The sequence below is a fragment of the Odocoileus virginianus genome, chromosome 24 (genome assembly GCF_023699985.2).
Source record: "Odocoileus virginianus isolate 20LAN1187 ecotype Illinois chromosome 24, Ovbor_1.2, whole genome shotgun sequence".
Taxonomy (NCBI): domain Eukaryota; kingdom Metazoa; phylum Chordata; class Mammalia; order Artiodactyla; family Cervidae; genus Odocoileus; species Odocoileus virginianus.
In genome coordinates, this window is record NC_069697.1 from 46,392,309 (window position 1) to 46,409,533 (window position 17,225).

At 42.0% G+C, this 17,225-nt stretch overlaps 1 long non-coding RNA gene and 1 pseudogene across 1 annotated transcript in view; both read right to left on the minus strand.

Annotated features, from left to right (window-relative positions):
* The window catches only part of LOC139030872 (uncharacterized), a 272,068-nt gene that overhangs the window by 245,144 nt on the left and 9,699 nt on the right, over positions 1–17,225 (minus strand). The gene's annotated exons all lie outside the window — the stretch shown is intronic.
* Positions 4,008–4,941, minus strand: LOC110142205 (gamma-secretase subunit APH-1B pseudogene; annotated as a pseudogene).

A 17,225-nucleotide genomic window follows, 5' to 3' on the forward strand; every position in this document is an offset into this window, starting at 1 on the left:
TTAAATAAGCAGGGTGACAATGTACAGCCTTGATGCACCCCTTTTCCTATTTGGAACCAGTCTGTTCCATGCCCAGTTCTAACTGTTGCTTCCTGACCTGCATACAGATTTCTTAAGAGGCAGGTCAGGTGGTCTGGTATTCCCATCTCTTTCAGAATTTTCCAGAGTTTATTGTGATCCACACAGTCAAAGGCTTTGGCATAGTCAATAAAGCAGAAATAGATGTTTTTCTGGAACTCTCTTGCTTTTTTGATGATTCACAGGATGTTCGCAGTTTAACTCTTTTAACTTTTTGCCTTTTCATACTGTTCGTGGGGTTACCAAAGCAAGAATACTGAAGTATGGTAAAACTGAAGGTTTACCATTTCCTTCTCAGTGGACCACGTTTTGTCAGAACTCTCCACCATGACCCGTCCGTCTTGGGTGGCCCTACAAGGCATGGCTTAGTTTCATTGAGTTAGACAAGGCTGTGGTCCATGTGATTAGACTGGTTAGTTTTCTGTGATTGTGGTTCCAGTCTGTCTGCCCTCTGATGGATGCCCTCTCTCAGCACCTACTGTCTTACTGGGCTTTCTCTTACCTTGGGCGAGGGGTATTCTCTCTCTGCCGCTCCAGCACCGTGCAGCCACTGTTCGCCACTCAAGACCCAGCACAGTCAAGAATAAATAAATAATTTTTAAAAAATAAAATAAACACTAAAATGTAATGCAATAAAGTAATGCTTTTTATTAGACGAGAAACATAAACATTGCAATCATAAACAAAGTGCTCAAACCAAAGAACTTTAAAAGTGTTTTCTTGTGACATCTACTTTATCTACCTGCAGTTAGGAATGGCAGGGCCCAGGAAAAGCCTAGCCAACAGAAAGCCAGTACTCGCAAGAAGCTCTACTCAGAAGGCAGGCTGCAGATGCCCAAGACAGGCTGCCACCTTGGCTTCCCTGGAGCCCACAGGCCAGTCTGACTGCCAATCCCATCATGGGGCTAGTTTGAGGTGAGAGGTGAGGGGAAGAGTAGCAGGCAGGAGGAAACTTCTGTCATGACTGTCCATCCGCATCAATGCTACTGATAAGATCACCCAGCATTTTTGATGTGTATCTGCCACTCTCAGCAAACACTGAAATGCATTTAAGCAAAAAAAAAATATTAACACTGGGAACAAGAGCCATTTTCTCTACAGTCAGCAGATACCATTTATTCCTTTCAGCCATGTTTTCACCAAGATGCTCTAAAAGAGGCTGCTCCTAATATACTGCCAGTCAAGCAAGCCAGGATCAAGGGTAACAAAGCTTCTTCAGTTACAACTACTCATCCAAATGAATACAAAGTGAATACGAATTTATTAGAGAGCCAAAATCAATCTCTATTATTCACACGGCAACACAGTGAAGTGTGGCAACTACATTCGCATTCCAAGGTTAACTTTTAACTCTAGCCACACTTCCCTCTGAACTGAGAAAGAAAACCCTATGTCGAAGAGAACAAGATTAACACCACCACCTCCTCTCCAAATACAATCAGGACTCATAAAGCTCATAATAGATAACAAACGCAGAAAAGGGGAAAAAAGCACATCTCAATATATACACAGCGACAGAGGAAGACTACTCCCTCTCTGGGCTTCCTCGGCATCAGGCAAAGCATGGCTATTCGAAACAATAATTCCTAAGCTGACAAGGACAAAGCTCACAAATTCACAGGTAATCAGGGAGTGTTGAATAATTTCCTGAACTAGGATAACAGTCACCATCAAAAAAAAATTTCTTTCTTCTTACTTGAAATGTTTCCACACATGAGATTTCACAATATCCCAGATTCTTTACTTAATATTAAACTATTAACACCCAGAGAACATCCTCAGAGCTCAGGTATGAGCAACATTAATATTCTCAGCTATTTCTACACTTGCGGATCAGCAAATATTTCATCAGACCACCCATTTAAGAAATTTGTAAGTCAACAGTAACAGCCAACTCTGTATTTTTCTTATCCTGCTCATCAAAGAACATCACACTAGATATATGACTAGCCCAATAGGAAGGAAGTGCAATTAACTCAGTGAGTCTTTTGTTCCCCTCCGATGTGCCCAGTAAATTCCACTATTCTGTCTCTAAGTCCTTGACTCTCCTATGACTCACCTGGTCTAAAGAAAATCGTGCATAAAGGTGGACAGCTGCAAACCCCAGGGGAAGCACTGGCATTTTTTTAATTATCTATTTTTATTTTTGGCTGCGCCAGCTCTTCAATGCTGCGTGTGGGCTTTCTCTAGTTGTGGTGCTCAGACTTCTCATCGCAGTGGTTTCTCTTGCTGTGGAGACAGCCTCTAGGACACTCAGGTTTCAGTAATTGTGGGCAGAGCGCTCTAGAGCACAAGATCAGCAGCTGTGGCACTTAACTTAGTTGCCCCAAGGCACGTGGGATCTTCCTGGACAAGGGATCGAACCCCTGTCTCCTGCATTAGCAGGCGGTTCCTTTACCACTGAGCTACCACGGAAGCCCAGAGGCATTGGTATTGGTGCTGAAGTAAACTTTAGAGGAATAATTATACTTGCTTATGGAGGAATAACTATACTTGCTTATGGGACTGTTCACAGCCTTGCTAGAAAACCTACTATTCCTGCATACCTAGATTGAAAAATTCTAATAATTTAAACGTGAGATTTCATTGATAAAGCTCTAGTTCCTGTGTAAGGTTCTGGTCCCCAGAAAGATTTATGACTAGCCCAAAATACTGGCTGTGTTTCCATTTTAAACCTGTCCATTATTTTTCCCCACCAGAGTATTGTCAAATTCTTCCACCCCTCATGTCACTGGCAAGCTCTCTTAACTGCGTCTATGTCCTTTTGATGTTCTACTGCACACAGAGGATTCAGAGGTTCTCACTTTAATGCGTAGGGAATTTCACACGATCAGTTCCCGAAAAACCATCAACTGGGAACAACCTCTAGTTAGTGAAGGCACAATTACTCTTTATATAAAGGAAACCAAAGGAATTGTTTGGAAGTTGAACAAGCATCTTAGATATTCCTATGAAGGGAACGCTGTACCTGCTACCAAAACCCAGAGACGTATACTGGACCTAAGATTAGATGGAATACGTAAAAGCATGAACGTGGCAGGTTACGACTTACTGCTGATTTCCCTCTACACTGCTGGGGGAGGGTGCTGCTTAGTATCACAGCAGCAATGCTAACACCACCCTCTTGGCTTGTTTGCCTCCTGCTTGCAGTAAACTTGCACCAGCCCCAGTGAAGTCTGCCCCAGGACGCATCACTCAGAAACCTGTAGAACGGCTCAGAGGCAGAACTAGGCGGTCTACTGCAACTAGTCCAGCAACTAGCCCTCAGTCGGTGAACAGCTGCCCTGGGGTGGAGCCCATGAAAAGACTGGAGCCCAGGAAAGACTTGCAGAAACTGCACAGAAATTCCTGTTTTTATAAGATCTTCCCAGGAAGTCAGAAAATAATTGAATTTTAGTTAAAGAGATGGAAGCTATCCTCAAAATGGAAAAGCTACAGAAAAATACTCCTATTAATTAATCAACAGCTTACTTTGGCTAAATGATCATAGTAAGTCAGTACAGTTTATCACTGTAGTTAGGAGCATACCCTGCCGTATTCTCATAAAACAGGATACTAGTGAGATATGTGAAGACATGACAGCCCTTTAGCCTTTTGTCACTTCAGAACTTCAAAAAGACAAAGGATAACCAGGATTTGACATTCAGATACATACTTGCTTAGCACAGACTGAGTTAGGAGATAGCTAAACATTGATTCTTACTCAGTTATGATGTTCTTAGGAAGTTCCTATTTGGACGTCGATGGTTCTCAACCTGGTTACACCTCAGAGTCATCTAGGAAGCTTTAAAAAATTATCAAATGCCTAGAGCAATTAAATTTGGAGGGTGGAGCCCCAAAATCAGTATATTCTTTGTTTCCCCAGATGATTCTAATGTGCAGCCAGGCTCCACACCACTGATACATCCCTTTCAGAAAGCGACTGCATGAAAGCCATTTGTATCTAGACAGTTTTGTGTTTTCTAAATTCCACAAGGAAAAGGGACTTTTAGAAAAAGGGGGTTTACTGTTGGTTAGTGCTGGCTCTCACAGGTTATCAGGTGCTGAGGGAAGAGGAGCAAGCCCTTGTCTTGGCAGAGGAGGCAGAGTGTCAGGCTCTGGCAGCTGCCTCCAAAAACAAAGAGTGCCCAGATGCCCATAAGAATCATGATTATGTATGCTGACATCAGATTTAACCACAATGGGGACTCATGAAGGTCCAGGCTGACACCAGCAGAGGAAAGAGCTACGAGAAAGCCGTACCACTTCTTCTCCTCAGAGCCATCAAAAGACACAGTGCCCCAGGACACGTGGAGCAAGGTGATAACCAGTGTCCTAAAGGCGGAGTTTAGGAAGAACTGCGGAGGGTCTCCACGAACGCCCACTGCGCCCGGCCCCAAGGAGTCAGGGTGTTTACAAAGGAAATATTCCACCCATGATTCCAAAGCCCAAGCCAGAAACATACGCCAGCGATCCACCGAGGAGGCTGCTTCATCTGGGTTTATACTCTTAAACCTTCACTGGCTCTCTTAAGTTCCTAATATGCAAACCAGAACATTTCTTGGATAAGGACTCAGACTAACACTCCTAAGATCAGCAGATATTTCTATACTGGTCCATCTTAGTTGTCAGTAATGGTTGCTGCCACGAACCAACCAAGGGAGGAAAGCCACAGAGACACAAGCAGAAGAAAGCTGATGGTGTGGAAGATGATGCTCAAAGACTCAGTGATGACCATGCAATGCAGAGGGCAAGCCCAGGACCAGAGGCCATGAAAGTGCAGTCAAAAAGGACGGACACCCTCAAACCAACCCAAAAGCCACATAGGGGCTTGATGGGACGTGGGAGCGCTGAGCTCTGACAGAACTGAGCGTGGGGGTGCAGGGATCACTGGGGAGAGCAGAAAGGCGGAGGCAGGTTGTTTCTAGATTATTTTCTTCAAGCTGGCGACTTCTATCTTCCATAGCATTTGCTCTATTTCCAATGCATTCTTCATCTCATTTACAGTAAGCCCCCTACATACAAATGAGTTCCATTTTTAAGTCAAATCTGTTGGTAAGTCCAACAGAGCTAGCCTAGATACCGAATTAACACCATCGGCTATATACTGCTGCTTTTACACTTGTTTGCAGACATGCTGGGCTTGAAATAAAGATACTGTACTGTTGTACCTTGTATAGTACTGTAAAATAAAGTACAAACAAGCACCACCACTTGTAGTAGATACACAGATGTGACAATATAAGCCAAACACATGCACTAACTTATGTAATTGAACATACGAACACGTTTGCATCTTTGAAAGGTTGCAACTTGAAGGTTCATATGTAGGGGACTTACTGTGTTGAGTTCTTCAGCTCCAGAACTTCCAGGTTTGTTTTTTTTTTTTTTTTTAGCATTTCTACCTCTTTGGTGACATGTTCATTCTGTTCATTCATTTTACTCCTGAACACATTGAACTACCTTTCTGAGTTTTCTTGTTTTCTTGTAGCTCATTGAGTTTATTTACAACAGCTATTTTGAATTCTCTATCTGTTAGATCACAACACTTCATGACTAAGTTTAGTTTCAGGAGAACTGTTGTTTTCTTTTAGCAACACTGTGCTACTGTGGTTTTTCATGGTGCTTGGTGAGTTATTTCTCTGACAGCACATGTGAAGCAGGGAACACATTTCTGATTTAGGTGAATCACAGTTTAATTTAATTCTGAAAATTAACAGGTTGATAATTATAGGAGTTTCTCTTTTTTTGTTGGTGGTGGTTCTATAGCACAAGCTCTGGTTTCTCTCCCCTGAGATGCCTCCGGCTGTATTTCAGAATCAACACTTGCCACTCTCCATCACCTCTGCCAGCAGTTGCGAGGACTTGTGTTTGCAGGATGGCTAGTGCCTTGCTGCTGCTGCTGCTAGTGGCGCTGCTGACCCTGACGCTGCCTCTGAAGGCACCAGGTTGGCAGGCCCCTCCCCCATGCCCAAGGGCACCTGGGTTGTGGGCACTGCCACTGCAGAAGGGGGAGGATGGTGGGGAGGGAACAAGGGTCCGGGGTGTCTGCAGTGTATCTAGGGTTGTTGGGATCACGAGCCTGCTGCCCCAGGTAGGGATGCTAGAGTCTCGGGCGCCATAGTGGCTGGAAGGACCAGGGTCATAGACCCTGCCACCACTGCGGCCCAGTTCTCTGTGGCCATGGGTGCTGTTGTGGCCAGGAGGCTAAAGTCATGTGTGCCTACTCTCCTACTGCTACAGGTTTCCTGGGGCCATGGGCTCAGTGTCCACGGCTGGGGGCCAGGATCGCTGGCACTGCCTCCTATTCCCCCAGTTCTGCCTCTTCCATGTGCTCCAGTCCCCTAGCTTCAGAGGCACACATGTATGGATCTTTCTGGAATCCTGTTGTGTGGGAACACCTTGGCTGAGTTATGAATGTCTTTGCTGAGTTATGCACGTCTTATTAGTTGTAGACTGAATCAGGGGGTGCAGGGAGTGTCTCCTGTGTCTACACCCACCATGGTTTGACCACTAATCTGACTTAAGAATTGTTCTCACCATGTAGTCCTTACTATGATCTTATTAATTATCAATCTGTGAGGGAAAAACGGGACTAAAGAAGTTAAATAACTTTTCAAGACCATGCATCTTGTAAGCAATGAAATTGGGATTAAAACTACATCTATTTGATCCCAAAGCCTCTATTTTTTTCATCTATAAAAAAATGGTTGGATAATTGGACAATCTCTGACATTCCTAGAGATCCAAATTTTAGTGAGTCTATAGATGGCTAACACCAAAATCAGATTGATTATACTCTTTGCAGCCAAAGATGGAGAAGCTCTATACAGTCAGCAAAAACAAGATGGGGAGCTGACTGTGGCTCAGATCATGAACTTCTTATTGCCAAATTCAGACTTAAATTGAAGAAAGTAGGGAAAACCACTAGACCATTCAAGTATGACCTAAATCAAATCCCTTATGATTATACAGTGGAGTGGGAAATAGATTTAAGGGACTAGATCTGATAGTAAGAGTGCCTGATGAACTATGGATGGAGGTTCATGATATTGTACAGGAGATAGGGATCAAGACCATCCCCAAGGAAAACAAATGCAAAAAAGCAAAGTGGCTGTCTGAGGAGGCCTCACAAATAGCTGAGAAAAGAAGAGAAGCAAAAAGCAAAGGAGAAAAGGAAAGATATACCCATTTGAATGCAGAGTTTCAAAAAATAGCAAGGAGAGATAAGAAAGCCATCCTCAATGATCAATGCAAAGAAATAGAGGAAAACAATAGAATGAGAAAGACTAGAGACCTCTTCAAGAAAATGAGAGATACCAAGGGAACATTTCATGCAAAGATGGGCTCAACAAAGGACAGAAATGGTATGGACCTAACAGAAGCAGAAGGTATTAAGAAGAGGTGGCAAGAATACACAGAAGGACTGTACAAAAAAGAACTTCAGGACCCAGATAATCACGATGGTGTGATCACTCACCTAGAGCCAGACAACCTGGAAGGTGAAGTCAAGTGGGCCTAAGAATGCATCACTATGAACAAAGCTAGTGGAGGTGATGGAATTCCAGTTGAACTATTTCAAATCCTAAAAGATGATGCTGTGAAAGTGCTGCACTCAATATGCCAGCAAATTTGGAAAACTCAGCAGTGGCCACAGGACTGGAAAAGGTCAATTTTCATCCCAATCCCAAAGAAAGGCAATGCCAAAGAATGCTCAAACTACTGCACAATTGCACTCATCTCACACGCTACTAAAGTAGTGCTCAAAATTCTCCAAGCTAGGCTTCACCAATATGTGAACCGTGAACTTCCAGATGTTCAAGATGGTTTTAGAAAAGACAGAGGAACCAGAGATCAAATTGCCAATATCCGCTGGATCATTGAAAAAGCAAGAGAGTTCCAGAAAAACATCTATCTCTGCTTTATTGACTATGCCAAAGCCTTTGACTGTGTGGATCACAATAAACTGTGGAAAATTCTGAAAGAGATGGAAATACCAGACCACCTGACCTGCCTCTTGAGAAACCTGTATGCAGGTCAGGAAGCAACAGTTAGAACTGGACATGGAACAACAGACTGGTTCCCAACAGGAAAAGGAGTACATCAAGGCTATACATTGTTGTCCTGCTTATTTAACTTATATGCAGAGTACATCATGAGAAATGCAGGGCTGGATGAAGCACAAGCTGGAATCAAGATTGCCAGGAGAAATATCAATAACCTCAGATATGCAGATGACACCACACTTATGGCAGAAAGTGAAGAAGAACTAAAGAGCCTCTTGATGAAAGTGAAAGAAGAGAGTGAAAAATTTGGCTTAAAGCTCAACATTCAGAAAACTAAGATCATGACATCTGGTCCCATCACTTCATGGCAAATAGATGGGGAAACAGTGGAAACAGTGTCAGACTTTATTTTGGGGGGCTCCAATATCACTGCAGATGGTGATTGAAGCCATGAAATTAAAAGACGCTTACTCCTTGGAAGGAAAGTTATGACCAATCTAGACAGCATATTAAAAAGCAGAGACATTACTTTGCCAACAAAGGTCTGTCTAGTCAAAGCTATGGTTTTTCCCGTGGTCATATATGAATGTGAGAGTTGGATTATAAAAAAAGCTGAGCGCCGAAGAATTGATGCTTTTGAACTGAGGTGTTTGAAAAGACTCTTGAGAGTCCCTTGGACTGCAAGGAGATCCAACCAGTCCATCCTAAAGGAGATCAGTCCTGGGTGTTCATTGGAAGGACTGATGTTAAAGCTGAAACTCCAATACTTGGGCCACCTGATGCGAAGAGCTGACTCTTTGAAAAGACCCTGATGCTGGGAAATATTTAGGGCAGGAGGAGAAGGGGACAACAGAGGATGAGATGGTTGGATGGCATCACCAACTCAATGGACCTGGGTTTGGGTGGACTCTGGGAGTTGGTGATGGACAGGGAGGCCTGGCGTGCTGTGGTTCATGGGGTCGCAAAGAGTCGGACACGACTGAGCGACTGAACTGAAAGGAAAAGAATAAATCTATTCTTCACCCACACACTGCACAAAAACAGGCAGGTCAGTTTTTCTCACGGCCATAGTTTGCCAACCTCTCATACAAACAAATCAGCAGATATAGGATTCTCATTGGTGTCTCAGTGAACTCTTAAGATTCACCCACTTCAGTGTTTCAGGATGGCACTCTCGGAAATGGCTTCTCTGATTCTGGTCTCCTGGCCTTTCAAGATCGTGTAGGTCCTTACTTCCCTCTTTTGAAACCCTTCATGTCCTGCTTTAATCATAAAACTCTGGCTGTTAGAACATTTAGTATTGGCAGCAGCTTCAGTAAAACAGAGCCTCAAAGAAGAGAATCTGGGATATGTTCTGTGATCTAAATGAAGTTAAAAGAAATAATAACCTCATTGCTAGTAAAAATTAAGACCTTAGGTGCACAGCATGCCATGGCAAAATCATTCCTTAAATTTCCACTTCTAGTTGCCGAGAATTAAGTATCTAGAGAGAATTGAGCACTGGAAGACTAGATGACTATTACAACAGAAAATTTCATAGAAAGTCTGACAACGAGGACCAGGGAGCTGACTGACTATATAACACTGCAGCTTACAGAAGGAAAGATCTGAAATTCTCAAGAAGTCAGAGAAACAAAGAGTCTTTAGGAGTGTCCTGAAACAACCTTTTATTTCTTGTAGCTACATGGTTGAGATAGCTGAAAATCAAAACCAAAATGTGATTCTACAGTTGGCTGGATAGCTATGAACATTGAAGTGATAGTGAACTTTGTCAAGTCTCTTAAGTTAGAGTGTTGCCTGGGAAAGAATGGGGTCATGGGAATTGGAATGGGGCACTCAGAGACATTCTAAAGGAGAGAAGAGGCTGTGACTCTGTACCGGCAGTGATAGGCAGGTGCTGGCAGATAATGCATGAGAAGCACACAGCATTATTGTTCATGCTCTCGATGACCACCCACTTCAGTGTTGCTGGATGGGCAAGCAAAATAAATAATCTGTTGGCAGTGGGCTTCTTGACCTGCCCTTCCCTATCCTATCTGACAGGTAGGAAATGTCCAATTCCCTATATTCAAAGAGCATCTGTTTGCTTAAAAAGAACACTGACTAATGACTAAGATCAGTTATCCAAAATATTAGAAAATTTTTTAATATGACACCTCACTTCTTAGCAATGCTAAACAAAAGGATTGTTCAAACCTGCAAAAGTAAGCCATGTTCCTAAAACAGGTAGGAATGGATGGGTATTGATGAGTGTTCACAGCCACGTATAATGTAAAACACATTAAGATCCATGTATGTTTCCTAGACAGATACTGAGGAAAGAAATTTTCTCTGCATCAAGAACTTTTGAGTCTTTTGAACTTTGTGGCTCAAGAACCTGTCTCAATGCCCAGAATACCTGAGCACTCAATAAACGTGTATTTAGGATTTTGATTTCCCTGAGCAGAATGAATCCCTCCCTCCCCAACTGTTACTGACAACTTAAGAGTCAACAACTAATATTACAGCAATAATCAGCAATATAGCATTATTAAAAGTCCCAATGTCAGCCTTTCTCGAAAAGACCTTTAGATGGGGTCATGGATTATTTACTTTCTTTGGTCTAAAGCAACCCAACTTTCACTGCATATTTGCAAATTTGCACATTTCTAAACAAGGAAATTTTAGAACTTGGTCATATTCAATGAAATTATGATTTGTTTTCCAAAATATATGTGAATGTATTTTGGAACAAGAAGGCACCCTATTTCTACTGCCAAGATTATTTTCCTTGCTTTGAACACAATACATCATGATTTCAACTGAAATAGATTTTCAAGGAAAGCATACTTTCCCATAGAATTTAGCTTTCTGTACTGAAATCTTTGGATGGAGAAGGCAATGGCAACCCACTTCAGTACTCTTGCCTGGAAAATCCCAAGGACAGAGGAGCCTGGTAGTCTACAGTCCTTGGGGTTGCAAAGAGTTGGACACGACTAAGTGACTTCACTTTCACTGAAATCTTTGGAAAGGATTCCACTGACTATTTTAAAATTGCATTTGTAAAACTGCTATATGAAGTATATTTTGGGTTATAAAGTTATTTTACACACTTTTATTTTATAACAAAAGCCGCTCCTTGTGACATGCCTCTTCATCTAGTGGATAGTATTTAGGGAACTTCTGAGGCTAGTAAAGTTCAAGAAAGAATATAAAAGAACACTCTATCAATCAGCATTTCTAGATATTTAAATATAAACACTTTATGGAAATTACTTAGCACTACTGTCCAATAGAGGACTTCTGCAAAGTTCAACAAATAACGGGAAAAGCAGTATCAATGTGACGTATCTTAAAAAGTAAATAAACACAAGCAAATTGTACCTGTTCGTTTTTTTCTGAAGGTAGCACTGACCTTTTATCTCAACACTCTGAACTAATTTCCACTGAGAGTAGGGACTTCAGTTCACTGCTTCCCTCAGCACTTAGCATATCAAGTGTAAGCAAAGCTTTCAACTAGTATTCTTTTTATATTTTTTCATTTAATTTTTTTATTGAAGGATAATTGCTTTACAGAATTTTGTTGTTCTCTGTCAAACCTCAACATGAATCAGCCATACTTGTACATATATCCCCTCCCTTTTGAACGTCCCTTCCTTCTCCCGCCCCATCCCATCCCCCTAGATTGATACAGAGCCCCTGTTTGAGTTTCCTGAGCCATACTGCAAATTCCCGTTGGCTATCTATTTTAGATATGGTAATGTAAGTTTCCATGTTACTTTTTCCATGCATCTCACCCTCTCCTCCCCTCTCCCCATGTCCATAAGTCTGTTTCTCTGCTGCTGCCCTGTAAATAAATTCTTCAGTACCATTTTTCTAGATTCTGTATATGTGTATTAGAATACGATATTTATCTTTCTCTTTCTGACTTACTTCATTCTGTATAATAGGTTCTAGGTTCATCCACCTCATCAGAACTGACTCAAATGCATTTCTTTTTATGGCTGAGTATATTCCATTGTGTATATATACCACCATTTCTTTATCCATTCATCTGTCAGTGGGCATCTAGGTTGCTTCCATGTCTAGCTATTGTAAATCATGCTGCAATAAACAATGGGATACATGTGTCTTTTACAATTTTGTTTCCTCAGGGTATATGCCTAGGAGTGGGATTACTGAGTCATATAGTGTTTTTATTCCTAGTTTTTTAAGGAATCTCCATACCGTCTTCCATAGTGGCTGTATCAATTTACATTCTCACCAAAAGTGCAAGAGCATTTCTTTTTCTCCACACCCTCTCCAGCATTTATTATCTGTAGACTTTTTGATGATGGCTATTCTGACTGGTGTGAGGTGATATCTCATTGTGGTTTTGATTTGCATTTCTCTGATAATGAGTGATGTTGAGCATCTTTTCATGTGTTTGTTAGCCATCTGTATGTCTTCTTTGGAGAAACGTCTGTTTATGTCTTTTTCCCATTTTTTTTCTGATTGGCTTTTTTTCTTATATTGAGTTGTATGAGCTGCTTGTATATTTTGGAAATTAATCCTTTGTCAGTTGTTTCATTTGCTATTATTTTCTCCCATCCTGAGGGTTGTCTTTTCACCTTACTTATAGTTGTGTTTTCATTGTCATTTGATTCTAGAAATTTTTTGATTTCCCTTTTGATTTCTTCAGTAACCTGTTGGTTATTTAGAAATGTGTTGCTTAATCTCCATGTGTTTGTGTTTCTTACAATTTTTTTTCTTGAAATTGATATCCAGTTTCATAGCATTGTGGTCAAAGAAGATGCTTGATACAATTTCAATTTTCTTAAATTTACTGAGGTTTGATTTGTGACCCAAGATGTGGTCTATCCTGGAGAATGTTCCATGTGCACTTAAGAAGAAGGTGTATTCTTCTGCATTGGATGCAATGTCCTGAAGATATCAATGAGATCCATCTCATCTAATGTAATACTTAAGACTTGTGTTTCCTTATTAATTTTCTGTCCATTGGTGTAAGTGGGGTGTTAAAGTCTCCTACTATTATTGTGTTACTGTCAATTTCTCCTTTTATGTTTGTTAATGTTTGTCTTATGTATTGAGGTGCTCCTATGTTGGGTGCATAGATATTTACAGTTGTTATGTCTTCCTCTTGGACTGATCCCTTGATCATTATGTAGTGTCCTTCCTTATCTCTTGTAATCTTCTTTATTTTAAGGTCTATTTTGTCTGACATGAGGACTGCTACTCCAGCTTCCCCATTTGCATGGAATATATTTTTCCATCCTCTCATTTTCAGTCTATACGTGTCTTTAGGTCTGAAGTGGGTTTCTTGTCAGTTCAGTTCAATTCAGTCGCTCAGTCGTGTCCAACTCCCAGCATATATATGGGTCTTGTTTCTGTATCCATTCAGCCAGGCTATGTCTTTTGGTTGGAGTATTTAATCCATTTACATTTAAAGTAATTATTGATATATATGCTCCTATTGTCATTTTCTTAATTGTTTAGGACTGATTTTGTAGATCTTTTTTCTTCTCTTGTATTTCTTGACTATATAAGTCCCTTTAACATTTGTGGTAAAGCTGGTTTGGTGGTACTGAATTCTCTTAACTTTTGCTTGTCTGAAAAGCTTTTTATTTCTCCATCAATTTTGAATGACCAAGTAATCTTGGTCGTAGACTTTTCCCTTTCAATACTTTAAATACACCCTGCCATTCCCTTCTGGCCTGCAGAGTTTCTGCTGAAAGATCAGTTGTTAAGCATATGCAGTTTCCCTTGTATGTTACTTGTTGCTTCTCCCTTGCGGCTTTTATTTTTTAATTTTTTTTTCCATTTATTTTTATTAGTTGGAGGCTAATTACTTTACAATATTGTAGTGGTTTTTGCCATACATTGACATGAATCAGCCATGGATTTACATGTTCCCCATCCTGATCCCCCCTCCCGCCTCCCTCCCTTGGGGCTTTTAATATCCTTTCTTTGTGTTACAGTCTTTGTTAGTTTAATTAGTATGTGTCTTGGCATGTTTCTCCTTAGGTTTATCCAGTATGGAACTCTCCGTGCCTCTGGGACTTGATTGACTATTTCCTTTTCCACACTGGGAAAATTTTCCTTTATTTTTCTCTTCTTCTTCTGGGACCCCTATAAATCAAAGATTGGTGCATTAGATATTGTCCCAGAGGTTTCTGAGACTATCCTCAGTTCTTTTCATTCTTTTTACTTTATTCTGCTCCTCAGAACTTACTTCCACCATTTTATCCTCCAGCTCACTGATTTGGTCTTCTGCTTCAGCTATTCCGCTACTGATTCCTTCTAGAGTATTTTTAACTTCAGTAATTGTGTTGTTTGTCTCTGTATGTTTATTCTTTAATTCTTCCAGGTCTTTGTTAGTTGATTCTTGCATTTTCTCCACCTTGTTTTCAAGGTTTTTAATCATCTTTACAATCATTATTCTGAATTCTTTTTCAGGTAGCTTGCCTATTTCCTCCTCATTTATTTGGACTTCTGTGTTTCTAGTTTGTTCCTTCATTTGCGTAGTATTTCTCTGCCTTTTCATATTCTTTTTAACTTGCTGTGTTTGAGGTCTCCTTTTCCCAGGCTTCAGAGTTGAATTCTTCCTTCCTTTCGGTTTCTGCCCTCCTAAGTTGGGTCCAGTGGTTTGTGTAAGCTTCATATAGGGTGAGATTCATGCTGAGCTTTTTTGTTTGTTTGTTTTTCCTCTGATGGGCAAGGCTGAGGTGGTAATCCTGTCTGCTGATGACTGGGTTTGTATTTTTGTTTTGTCTGTTGTTTAGATGAGGCATCCTGCACGGGGTGCTACTGGTGGCTGGGTGATGCCGGGTCTTGTACTCTAGTGGTTTCCTTTATCTGCTGCTGCTGCTGCCGCTAAGTCGCTTCAGTCATGTCTGACTCTGTGCGACCCCACAGACAGCAGCCCACCAGGCTCCGCTGTCCCTGGGATTCTCCAGGCAAGAACACTGGAGTGGGCTGCCACTTCCTTCTCCAATGCATGAAAGGGAAAAGTGAAAGTGAAGTCGCTCAGTCGTGTCTGACTGTTCGAGACCCCGTGGACTGCAGCCCACCAGGCTCCTCCGTCCATGGGATCTTCCAGGCAAGCGGACTGGAGTGGGGTGCCATGTGAGCTCACCATTTGATATTCCCTAGGGTTAGCTCTCCGGGCTTCCCTGGTGGCCCAGAGGGTAAAGCGTCTGCGGTTAGTTCTCGGGTGGTCTAGGGTCTTGGAGTCAGTGCTCCAGAACTCCAAAGGTTCAGGGCTTGATCTCTGGTCAGGAACAAGGATTCCACAAGTGGTTTGCTATGGCATTAAGTAAGATGAAAACAAATATCCAGAAATGAGAAGCCAAAGGCGAGCCCCGGACAAACGGCAGTTACGCCCTGGCTGGGGTGCTGCTCTGCAGATGAGCGTGTCGGTGACTTCGAGGGGCGCCTGGGTGGGGTCCGCTCTGTGGCCCCGCGCCTCAGGCGTTAGGGGGGCCGCCTCTCTACCGTCCAGCTGCTGATGCTGGCCTGTGAGGAGAGGGAAGCTGTGGTGATGGCTCCACCCCCTCCGCATGACTCAGCAGTATCACCTTGCTTCCACGGCTGCCTGGCTTTCCTCCACAGGCATTTCCCACCACAGTCTCCTCCCTCACCTCCTCCTGATCTGTCTCTCCACAGTCAACAGCAGCCCTCGTCCTGGGATCGTTCCGCAATCCCCCAACTCCACGACCCTCTCCGGGGTGTGTATGGCTGCGGCAAGGACTGTCTGATTCTCATTCCATTTAGGCTGCCACAGACCAGCTGTTTCACTCAGCCTTAAACATTCCTCCTCTGACTCAGACAATTGCCCCGATGTGGGGATCAGACCTGCTTCAGTTCCCCCACCCCGGTGCAGCCGTACTAACACTCCTGCTTTTCCCCTGGTTCCTTCATCCTACTGAGTTTTGCGAGGTTCTATATATTCTTTCCTCTGGTCGGGTCCTCCTGTCCGCTCTGAGCTGGTGTTCTGCATGCACTTCTGTGTCTGAAGGTGGCTTCCTGATGTATCCATGGACAGAGACGTACTCCACGTCCACCTACTCCTCCGCCATCTTCAACTAATATTCTTTTAATGAATGTAGCATCAATGGATAATAGACAAATTTTTATTACATTTTATGCCATCTTTATTTTTCCTCCATCTCACCCTCAGTCATTAAATACTGCATTTTTTAAAAGTTTAAGGACTTCATGTCTGCTTCAATTAGCACTAATAACCTCTCAAACCATATATCTTATATTTGCTCAACATCATCATTTGAATGTCTTTCTTGCAGACGCTTCAAACTGAACCGAGGGTCTTCCCTGCCTGCTCTCCTTCCCCTGCCTCACCATTCCTACCACCAAGGTGCTCCCATCTCAGTAAACATAACTACAATCCACCAGCTATCACCAAGGATCTTCCTTTATCTCTCTCTTTGTCTTAACCCCTAGACCCAGTCACTACCAAGTTCCATAAATTTTATTTCTAAAATCCTTTTCCAATCCATCTACTCACCTCTATTTCCATCATCGCTAATTCAAACCACCCAGCTCTGTGTAAATCTGTTCAAAAGGCTTTAACTCTTCTCCCTGCATTCTCCCTTTTACTCTCTAATTCATTCTTTACAATTCAGCTCGAGATCTTTTTAAAATTCACACTACTTCAAGACTGGCTCCTGTTTAAAAGCTTTGAGTAAGGATGAGGAGAAAAGGGAACTCTTGCTCACACACAATAGGAATGTAAATTGGTGCAGCCACTATGGAAAACAGTATAGAGGCTCCTCAAAATATTTAAAAAATAGAGCTACCATATGATTCAACAATCCCACACCTAGAATATATATAACAGAAATGACAACAAGATACTGAAGAAACAACTGCATGTCCATGTTCACTGTAGCATTATTCACAATAGCCAACGCATGGAAACAACGATGAATGGATAAAGATGATGTGGTGTGTGTATGCGTGTATACATATATTATTCCACTGCACAATGGAATTCAACCTGTAAGAAAGAAGGAAATGCTACCACTGGGAACAACATAGTTGGGCCTTGAGGGCATTATGCTAAGTGAAACAATCCAAACATAGAAAGACAAATACTGCATGGTATCATGTATATGTGAAAGATTTTTAAGAGTCAAACTCTTAGAGAGCAGAGAAACAGTGCCA